At 36.9% G+C, this 11,597-nt stretch overlaps 1 pseudogene; it reads right to left on the bottom strand.

Moving 5' to 3' along the window:
- Positions 1 to 4,704: 4,704 nt before the first annotated feature.
- Positions 4,705 to 5,132, bottom strand: LOC100664501 (ADP-ribosylation factor-like protein 5A; annotated as a pseudogene).
- Between the last annotated feature and the right edge of the window lie 6,465 nt (positions 5,133 to 11,597).

Raw genomic sequence — 11,597 nt, 5'->3', positions numbered from 1 at the left:
TCGTATCTTCCAGAAACTTTCTTGTACTTAAATGCTGAGGTTCTTCCTTCTACAGCCATGTTGTAACTTGCTTTGTAATTGTTTGGCTAAATAGAGAGTGATAGAATGTGTTCAGTCTCAAGACCCTCCAAGAGCCTGAGATCGTAGCTATTCTGTCTACTGATTGATCGCCTCAGCATTGATGGCCATTAAGCTACCAAGCCTCTCTTTAAATGATGTCCATTTCACTGAAAATACATAGGGACTTTTAACTTTAGATTTCTCCCTGAGTAGTCTTGTTACCAAAGTCCTTTCCACTCAGAACAGAACATTCTAAACACAAGTATTTCTCAAAACGTTGATTATGGTTCTAAAAATGCGTCCTTGCTAAGTAAAATGCCATTAGGGATGCACCTTTCACAATCAAGTAATAATGCTAATTAGGCCCGCTTGTTCCATTATCAGATGTCATCCTGGCAACAGGTGGCACTCAATGTGCTTGTCCAGTAAAGCCCAGCATGCAGGGGGCCAACTGGGTTTTTATAATTGGGTTCGCTAATTGTTTTTAGCAACCAGGACTACACATGGGAAAGAGACAACATTCTAAACAATGACTCAATTTGGTTAAGCACGTGATAACCTCTGAGTAGTTTAATCTTTTGGACTTAGGAATCACTTTAATATCATCATATTTCCCTATATTACAGTTCATTTGTGAGCTTTCATGTGTCCTCAAAAAATGGCTTGTAATAAATGCCTTGATACTCTCTCTTATTATTGATGCTTTCAATTTGAAATTACATCTTTACCAGGCTAGTGTTGTTAGTTGCCATCCAGTCGGTTCCGACTCATAGTGACCTTATGTACACGAGAACGAAACAGTGCCCAGTCCTGCACCATCCTCATGATTGTGGTTATGCTTAAGCCCACTGTTAAAGCCAGTGTGTCAATTCATCTCATTGAGCGTCTTCCTGTTTTTCCCTGACCCTCTACTTTACCAAGCATGATGTCCTTCTCCAGCGACTGGTCCCTCCTGATAGCATGCCCAAAGTATGTGAGACGAAGCCTCACCATCTTTGCTTTCAAGGAGAACTCTGGCTGTACTTCTTCCAAGACAGATTTGTTCATGCTTCTGGCAATCCATGGTATATTCCATATTCTTCTCCAACACCATAATCCAAAGGCGTCAATTCTTCTTTGCTCTTCCCTTTTCATTGTCCAGCTTTTGCATGCATATGACACAATTGAAAATACCATGGCATGGGCCAGGCGCACCTTAGTCCTCAGAGTGACATCTTTGTTTTTTAACACTTTTTAAAGAGGTCTTTTGCAGCAGGTTGGCCAATGCAATATATTGTTTGATTCCTTGACTGCTGCTTCCATGGCTGTTGATTGTGGATCCAGGTAAAATGAAATCCTCCACAACTTCAATCTTTTCTCCGTTTACCATGATGTTGTTTACTGGTCCAGTTGTATTTTTGTTTTCTTCATGTTGAGGTGCAATCCATACTGAAGGCTGTGGTCTTTGATTTTCATCAGTAAGTGCTTCAAGTCCTCTTCACTTTCAGCAAGCAAGGTTGTGTCATCTGCATAACGCAGGTTGTTAATGAATCTTCCTCCAATCCTGATGCCCCGTTCTTCTTCATACAGTACAGCTTCTCAGATTATTTGTTCAGCATACAGACTGAATAGGTATGGTGAAAGAATACAACCCTGACGCACACCTTTCCTGACTTTAAACCAACGAGTATCCCCTTGTTCTGTCTGAACAGCTGCCTCTTGATCTACGTACAGGTTCCTCATGAGCACAATTAAGTGTTCTGGAATTCCCATTCTTCGCAATGTTATCCATACTTTGTTATGACCCACACAGTTGAATGCCTTTGCATAGTCAGTAAAACACAGGTAAACATCTTTCTGGTATTCTCTGCTTTCAGCCAGGATCCATCTGACATCAGCATGATATCCCTGGTTCCATGTCCTCTTCTAAATCTGGCTTGAATTTCTGGCAGTTCCCTGGCAATGTACTGCTGCAACCACTTTTGAGTGATTTTCAGCAAAATTTTACTTTTGTGTGATATTGTTCAATATTTTCTGCATTCTGTTTGATCACCTTTCTTTGGAATGGGCACAAATGTGGATCTCTTCCAGTCGGCTGGCCAGGTAGCTATCTTCCAAATTTCTTGGCATAGCGGAATGAACACCTACAGTGCTGCATCCAGGCTAGTAGACCTTGTTTTAAAAAAAGGGAGGGGGAATCTATTCAAATAATTTTGGAAGGTAGCCATATATGATAAATGGATGTTAAAATGATGTTTTTATCCACTGAATTGGCCCCTCATGTTGATGGTGAACAGTTTCTTTCACAGTTTCTTTCAAGGTTCATCCACGTTGTAGCTTGTATCAATGCTTCCTTTCTTACCTTTTCTTTCTTTCTTTTTTTTTATCATATTGGTGGTAGTTTTATCTGCTCTTTTTTTTATTGTGGTAAAATACCCATAATGTAAAATTTACATTGTAACCATTTTGATGTGTACAATTTGGTGGTATTTAATATATTCACAGTGTTTACATCCATCACCACTATCTAATTCCAGAACCTTTTCATCACCCTCAAGGGGGATCCCTGCACCATTAAGCAGTCACTTCTCATTCCCAGACCTCCCCCAGCCCCTGACAACCACTAACCTGCATTCTGTCTTGATGGATTTCCTTATTTTGGATATTTCTTATAAATGTAACCATATAATATGTTGCCTTTGATGTCTGGCTTTTTCACTTAGCATAATGTTTTCAAGGTTCATCCGTGTTGTGTCTCATCAGTACATTCCTTTTTATAGCTGAATAATATTCCATTGCATGGAGATACCACATTTTGTTTATCCATTCATCTGTTGGTAGACATTTGCATTGTTTCCACGCTTTGGTTATTATGAATAATGTTGCTATGAATATTTGTGTGCAAGTTTTTGTATGGACACACATTTCCATTTCTCTTGGAAATAGATGTAAAAGTGAAACTTCTGGGTCATATGGTAGCTCTATGTGTAACTTTTTCAGGAACCACCGAAGTATTTTCCGCAGCAGCTGCACTATTTTTCATTCCCATCAGCAGTGTGTAAGGATTCCAATTTCTCTACATTCTCACCGAGACTTGTTATTATCTGTCACTTTGATTACAGAAGTCCTAGTAGGTGTGAAGTAATATCTCATTATGATTTTGGGTTTTCCTGATGGCTAATGATGTCAAGCACCTTTTCACATGCTTTTTGGCCACTTGTATATCTATTCAAATCCTTTGCCCATATTTTAGCTGGGATATTTGTGTTTTATTATTGAGTTGCAAGAATTCTTCATATATTGTAGATTAAAGTCCCATATCAGATATAAGATTTGCAAAAATATTCTCCCTTCTTTTTTTTTAACACGATAGGCCAAGTTATTTCTTAGTAAACATAACATATCCTGTCAATAAATGTTTAAGCCAAATTCTTGAAAGCATTCAGAAAACATTTGAAATTTCTAATTGCCAAATGATGTATTCATGTGAGAAGATACAAGACAAGTGATAGAAATAAAGATTCCCTAACTATTCTAATCCCTAAAATAAGAAATTTGCAAAAGAACTAACATTGTTGCTTGGAAAATATGCTTTACTTTTAATCTCAAATTCACTTTAAACGCTTGACAATAATTTAATACCTAAAAACACTCTAGCTAAATCATTTGATAACATTGACAGAGTATTACTTCCCTGGATAGACATGGTTCACACAATCGTTTTCGATTAGTGCTGAAAAAAAATCACTTGATAATTTTAATCACAATTAATGATTGATTAATGGATTAACAATTTATGCAATAATATAGATGGCACAAGGACAATAAAGGAAGTAATCTGATGATTGCTCACTGTGCAGTTCTGCCCATTAATAATAATTCAAGAATTTAATATATATCCCACTCTATTGCATTAAATATTACTTTGTGTGTGATTTGATCAACAGCAAAAACAATGTACATAAGGTCAAGATTTTTTTCTTTCTTCTTTCTGTATTCTCTCTTCTTTCTTTTAAGTGTAGTTCAAGGATTTGAGGGGTTGTTAGTACAATACAGAAATCATATGGGAAAAGTACAAAATGGCACAACACCAATGCCAGAACTTACCCCATTATGGTTACAACTACGGGTATTATTAATTTGTGTGTTACTCACTCTTCTTAGAACATGAAACAAAGACATTAAATTCAGCTTGAGGTATATACACAATACACACACAACCTTATGCAAAATACTCTTAAGTGATATTACATTTGAAAATATGGAAAACTGAGTATCTGTGCTGATTTGTATTTTGACTTAATAGGATAATAAGAGAAAAATATTCAACTAGGGAGGGTTATACCGATAATAAAGCTCTTGAAATCAAAAATGTCTTCCTCTCGCTTTGTACTTACCACAGGCTGCACAATGTCTTGAGAAGATTCATTATAAGAAAATTGTCACTCAGAGCTTTAAGGCCTTATGTTGGATAGAATTAATGAGGAAGCAAATTGAAAGGTGGGACTTCATCCTTGTTTTCAAATAAGTGCTCTTAATTTTTCTTCTTACAGAAAAAGTTTAAATCGGTTAACTATAAGTAGAGCTAGTCATTCATTTCTGCAGCTTCCAGGTAAAGTACAGCACTTGGTTTATACAAAGTTTACGAGAAGAGATCCATACAGATCATCTAATCTTAAATTCTGACATCATCCATTCAAGTCTTTGGAGCAATCCTTCCCCAGGAAGAGCACAGCATGCCTGGATATGCAACTGTTGATCTTTAAGATAAGTTAGTTTCAGAAACTGGGAGATTTCTGTTATGTTCATGCATTTTTCACATCTTTTTTACTAGCAAAAATGAGCATTCAAGCTTTCCTTAGGTACTTGTGTGCTGACGGTTTACAGAGTTCTTCTCTAGTTCCAGAAACCCTTTCTCTGCCTGTACTGTCCACAACAACTATTACAAACTCAGTTTTAGTAGAGTAAGTGTTCCCGGAAGAATGAAGAGATCCTTGGCAACCAATATTCCACATTAGGAAATGTATATGATTAACCACTATCTCTTCTACATTACTTCCTACTATAGGGGGTGTAAGTATAACTTCAGTCATAGAAAATTGGTAAAGGATGATGTTATGGTTTGAATTGTGTCCCCCAAACAAATGTGTGTCAACTTGACTAGGCCATGATTCCCAGTATTGTGTGACTGTCCACCATTTTTTCTCCTGATGTGATTTTCTTGTGTGTTGTAAATCCTACCTCTATGATATTAGTGAAGTGGGATTAGCAGCTGTTATGTTAATGAGGCAGGACTCAACCTACAAGATTAGGTTGTGTCTTAAGTCAACCTCTTTTGAGATATAAAAGAGAGAAGGGAGCAGAGAGACAGGGGGACATCATACCACCAAGAAAGACGCACTGGGAATACAGGGCATCCTTTGGGCCAGTGGTCTCTGCACTGAGAAGCTCCTCAGCCAGGAGATTGATGACAAGGACCTTCCCCCAGAGCCAACACAGAGAGAAAGCCTTTCCCTGGAGCTGGCACCCTGAATTTGGACTTCGAGCCCCCTAGACTGTGAAAGAATAAATTTCTCTTTGTTAAAGCCATCCCCTTATGGTGTTTCTGTTATAGCAGCACTAGAAAACTAAGACAGATGGTAATTTTCTCTGTATTATCCACCCAAACAATAACTTTGTGTCCCTTCTTCACAGACATCACCTCTGAATTGTCTGCTGTGAGCCTCATGGGCCACTGTCCTCCCCCTACTCCATTTCAGGACAACCTTTGGGTTGCTTTTTTACTTTCTTGGATAATGTCCTTTGTAACACAAGTTTTTAATTTTGATGAAGTCCAATTTACCTTTTTATTATTATTATTATTATTGCTTGTGCTTTCTGTGTCATATCTAAGAATATATTATCAAACCCAAGGTCATGAAGATTTACCCCTATATTTTCTTCTAAGAGTTTTACAGTGTTAACTTTTGAATTTAGGCCTTTGATCCATTTTGAGTTAATTTTTATATGGCTTGAGGTAAGGGTCCATCTTCATTTTTTTTTTTTTGGCTTGTAGAGATCCAGTTGTCCCAGTACCATTTGTTGAAGAGACTGTTCTTTTCCCATTGAGTGGATGTGGCATCCTAGTCAAAAAATAATTGACCGAGGGGGGGCCAAGATGGCGGACTAGGTGGACGCTCCCGCGGATCCCTCTTGCAACAAAGACTCGCAAAAACAAGGGAATCGATCACATACATAACAATCTATGAACTCTAAACAACAAGCACAGACTTAGAGACGGAGGACGAACAAATACGGGCAGACAGCGACTGTTTTCAGAACTAGGAGCCAGCGCACCAGCTGACTACTTGGAATATCTAGTTTCCCAGTGATGGCTCGGAGACAGCAGTCCATATCAAACCACATAAAGAAACAGACCATGACAGCTTCTCCAACCCCCCAAACAAAAGAATCAAAATCTTTCCCAAATGAAGATACAATCCTGGAATTATCAGATACAGAATATAAAAAACTAATTTACAAAATGCTTAAAGATATCACGAATGAAATTAGGATAAATGCAGAAAAAGCCAAGGAACACACTGATAAAACTGTTGAAGAACTCAAAAAGATTATTCAAGAACATAGTGGAAAAATTAACAAGTTGCAAGAATCCATAGAGAGACAGCATGTAGAAATCCAAAAGATTAACAATAAAATTACAGAATTTGACAACGCAATAGAAAGTCAGAGGAGCAGACTCGAGCAATTAGAATGTAGACTGGGACTTCTGGAGGACCAGGGAAACAACACCAACATAGCTGGAAAAAAATCAGATAAAAGAATTAAAAAAAATGAAGAAACCCTAAGAATCATGTGGGACTCTATCAAGAAGGATAACTTGCGAGTGATTGGAGTCCCAGAACAGGGAGGAGGGACAGAAAACACAGAGAAAATAGTTGAAGAACTCCTGACACAAAACTTCCCTGACATCATGAAAGAAGAAAGGATATCTATCCAAGATGCTCATCGAACCCCATTTAAGATTGATCCAAAAAGAAAAACACCAAGACATATCATCATCAAACTTGCCAAAACCAAAGACAAACAGAAAATTTTAAAAGCAGCCAGGGAGAAAAGAAAGGTTTCCTTCAAGGGAGAATCAATAAGAATAAGTTCAGACTACTCAGCAGAAACTATGCAGGCAAGAAGGGAATGGGACGACATATACAGAGCACTAAACGAGAAAAACTGCCAACCAAGGATCATATATCCAGCAAAACTCTCTCTGAAATATGAAGGAGAAATTAAGATATTTACAGATAAACACAAGTTTAGAGAATTTGCAAAAACTAAACCAAGACTGCAAGAAATGCTAAAGGAGATTGTTTGGCCTGATGACCAATAATATCAGGTACCAGCACAATACAAGGTCACAAAACAGAACGTCCTGATATCAACGCAACTCAAACAGAGAAAGCACAAAAACAAACAAATTAAGACTAATTCTAAAAAATAAATAAATAAACAAAATAATACACACAACAGGAAATCATGGAAATCAATAGCTAAACGATCAAAATAATCAAAAAGAGGGACTAAATATAGGAGGCATTGAACTGCCAGATGGAGAGTGATACAAGGCGAAATAGAAGGATACAAGTTAGGGTTTTACTTAGAAAAATAGGGGTAAATAAAAAGGTAACCACAAAAAGGAATATCAATTCCATAACTCAAGAAAAAAGCCAAGAAAAACGTAACGACTCAATAAACACAAAGTTAAACATTATGAAAATGAGGATCTCACAAGCTACTAAGAAAAACGTCTCAGCACAAAAAAGCATGTGGAAAAATGAAATGGCCAACAACACACATAAAAAGGCATCAAAATGACAGCACTAAAAACTTACTTATCTATAATTACGCTGAATGTAAATGGACTAAATGCACCAATAAAGAGACAGAGAGTCACGGACTGGATAAAAAAACACGATCCAACTATATGCTGCCTACAAGAGACACACCTTAGACTTAGAGACACAAACAAACTAAAACTCAAAGGATGGAAAAAAGTATATCAAGCAAACAATAAGCAAAAAAGAAGAGGAGTAGCAATATTAATTTCTGACAAAATAGACTTTAGACTTAAATCCGCCACAAAGGATAAAGAAGGACACTATATAATGATAAAAGGGACAATTGATCAGGAAGACATAACCATATTAAATATTTACGCACCCAATGACAGGGCTGCAAGATACATAAATCAAATTTTAACAGAATTGAAAAGTGAGATAGACACCTCCACATATATAGTAGGAGACTTCAACACACCACTTTCGGAGAAGGACAGGACATCCAGTAAGAAGCTCAATAGAGACACGGAAGACCTACTTACAACAATCAACCAACTTGACCTCATTGACTTATACAGAACTCTCCACCCAACTGCTGCAAAATATACTTTTTTTTCTAGCGCACATGGAACATTCTCTAGAATAGACCACATATTAGGGCATAAAACAAATCTTTGCAGAATCCAAAACATCGAAATATTACAAAGCATCTTCTCAGACCACAAGGCAATGAAGCTAGAAATCAATAACAGAAAAACTAGGGAAAAGAAATCAAATACTTGGAAAATGAAAAATACCCTCCTGAAAAAAGACTGGGTTATAGAAGACATCAAGGAGGGAATAAGGAAATTCTTAGAAAGCAACGAGAATGAAAATACTTCCTATCAAAACCTCTGGGACACAGCAAAAGCAGTGCTCAGAGGCCAATTTATATCGATAAATGCACACATACAAAAAGAAGAAAGAGACAAAATCAGAGAACTGTCCCGACAACTTGAGCAAATAGAAAGTGAGCAACAAAAGAATCCATCAGGCACCCGAAGAAAACAAATAATAAAAATTAGAGCTGAACTAAATGAATTAGAGAACAGAAAAACAATTGAAAGAATTAACAAAGCCAAAAGCTGGTTCTTTGAAAAAATTAACAAAATTGATAAACCATTGGCTAGACTGACTAAAGAAAAACAGGAAAGGAAACAAATAACCCGAATAAGAAACGAGAAGGACCACATCACAACAGAACCAAATGAAATCAAAAGAATCATATCAGATTACTACATAAAATTGTACTCTAACAAATTTGAAAACCTAGAAGAAATGGATAAATTCTTGGAACAACACTACTTACCTAAACTAACACATACAGAAGTAGAACAACTAAATAGACCCATAACAAAAAAAGAGATTGAAATGGTAATCAAAAAACTCCCAACAAAAAAAAGTCCTGGCCCAGATGGCTTCACTGCAGAGTTCTACCAAACCTTCAGAGAAGACTTAACACCATTACTATTGAAGGTATTTCAAAGTATAGAAAAAGACGGAATACTACCCAACTCATTCTATGAAGCCACCATCTCCCTGATACCAAAACCAGGTAAAGACATTACAAAAAAAGAAAATTTTAGACCTATATCCCTCATGAACATAGATGCAAAAATCCTTAATAAAATTCTAGCCAATAGAATCCAACAACACATCAAAAAAATAATTCACCCTGATCAAGTGGGATTTATACCAGGTATGCAAGGCTGGTTTAATATCAGAAAAACCATTAATGTAATCCATCACATAAATAAAACAAAAGACAAAAACCACATGATCTTATCAATTGATGCAGAAAAGGCATTTGACAAAGTCCAACACCCATTTATGATAAAAACTCTCACCAAAATAGGAATTGAAGGAAAATTCCTCAACATAATAAAGGGCATATATGCAAAGCCAACGGCCAATATCACTCTAAATGGAGAGAACCTGAAAGCATTTCCCTTGAGAACGGGAACCAGACAAGGATGCCCTTTATCACCGCTCTTATTCAACATCGTACTTGAAGTCCTAGCCAGGGCAATTAGGCTAGACAAAGAAATAAAGGGTATTCAGATTGGTAAGGAGGAAGTAAAGCTATCACTATTTGCAGATGACATGATCGTATACATGGAAAACCCTAAGAAATCCTCCAGAAAACTACTGAAACTAATAGAAGAGTTTGGAAGAGTCTCAGGATATAAAATAAACATACAAAAATCACTTGGATTCCTCTACATCAACAAAAAGAACACCGAAGAGGAAATAACCAAATCAATACCATTCACAGTAGCCCCCAAGAAGATAAAATACTTAGGAATAAATCTTACCAAGGAAGTAAAAGACCTATACAAAGAAAACTATAAAACTCTGCTACAAGAAATTCAAAAGGACACGCTTAAATGGAAAAACATACCCTGCTCATGGATAGGAAGACTCAACATAGTAAAAATGTCTGTTCTACCAAAAGCCATTTATACATACAACGCACTTCCAATCCAAATACCAATGTCATACTTTAAGGGAATAGAGAAACAAATCACTAATTTCATATGGAAAGGAAAGAATCCCCGGATAAGCAAAACATTACTGAAAAAGAAGAAGAAAGTGGGAGGCCTCACCCTACCTGATTTCAGAACCTATTATATAGCTACAGTAGTCAAAACAGCCTGGTACTGGTACAACAACAGGCACATAGACCAATGGAACAGAATTGAGAATCCAGATATAAATCCATCCACGTATGAGCAGCTGATATTTGACAAAGGACCAGTGTCAGTCAATTGGGGAAATAATAGTCTTTTTAACAAATGGTGCTGGCATACCTGGATATCCATTTGCAAAAGAATGAAACAGGACCCATACCTCACACCATGCACAAAAACTAACTCCAAGTGGATCAAAGACCTAAACATAAAGACTAAAACGATAAAAATCTTGGAAGAAAAAATAGGATCTACCCTAGGAGCCCTAATACAGGGCATAAACAGAATACAAAACATTACCAAAAATGATGAAGAGAAACCCGATAACTGGGAGCTCCTAAAAATCAAACACCTATGCTCATCTAAAGACTTCACCAAAAGAGTAAAAAGACCACCTACAGACTGGGAAAGAATATTCAGCTATGACATCTCAGACCAGCGCCTGATCTCTAAAATCTACATGATTCTGTCAAAACTCAACCACAAAAAGACAAACAACCCAATCAAGAAGTGGGCAAAGGATATGAACACACATTTCACTAAAGAAGATATTCAGGCAGCCAACAGATACATGAGAAAATGCTCTCGATCATTAGTCATTAGAGAAATGCAAATTAAAACTACGATGAGATTCCATCTGACACCAACTAGACTGGCATTAATTCAAAAATCACAAAATAATAAATGTTGGAGAGGCTGCGGAGAGACTGGAACTCTCATACACTGCTGGTGGGATTGTAAAATGGTACAACCACTGTGGAAATCCATCTGGCGTTATCTTAAACAGTTAGAAATAGAACTACCATACAAACCAGAAATCCCACTCCTCGGAATATACCCTAAAAATACAAGACCCTTCACACAAACAGATATATGCACACCCATGTTTATTGCAGCTCTGTTTACAATAGCAAAAAGCTGGAAGCAACCAAGATGTCCATCAACGGACGAATGGGTAAATAAATTGTGGTATATTCACACAATGGAATACTAC

Source organism: Loxodonta africana, chromosome X, assembly GCF_030014295.1.
Source record: "Loxodonta africana isolate mLoxAfr1 chromosome X, mLoxAfr1.hap2, whole genome shotgun sequence".
NCBI lineage: Eukaryota > Metazoa > Chordata > Mammalia > Proboscidea > Elephantidae > Loxodonta > Loxodonta africana.
This window is presented reverse-complemented; position numbering and strand designations above follow the sequence as displayed.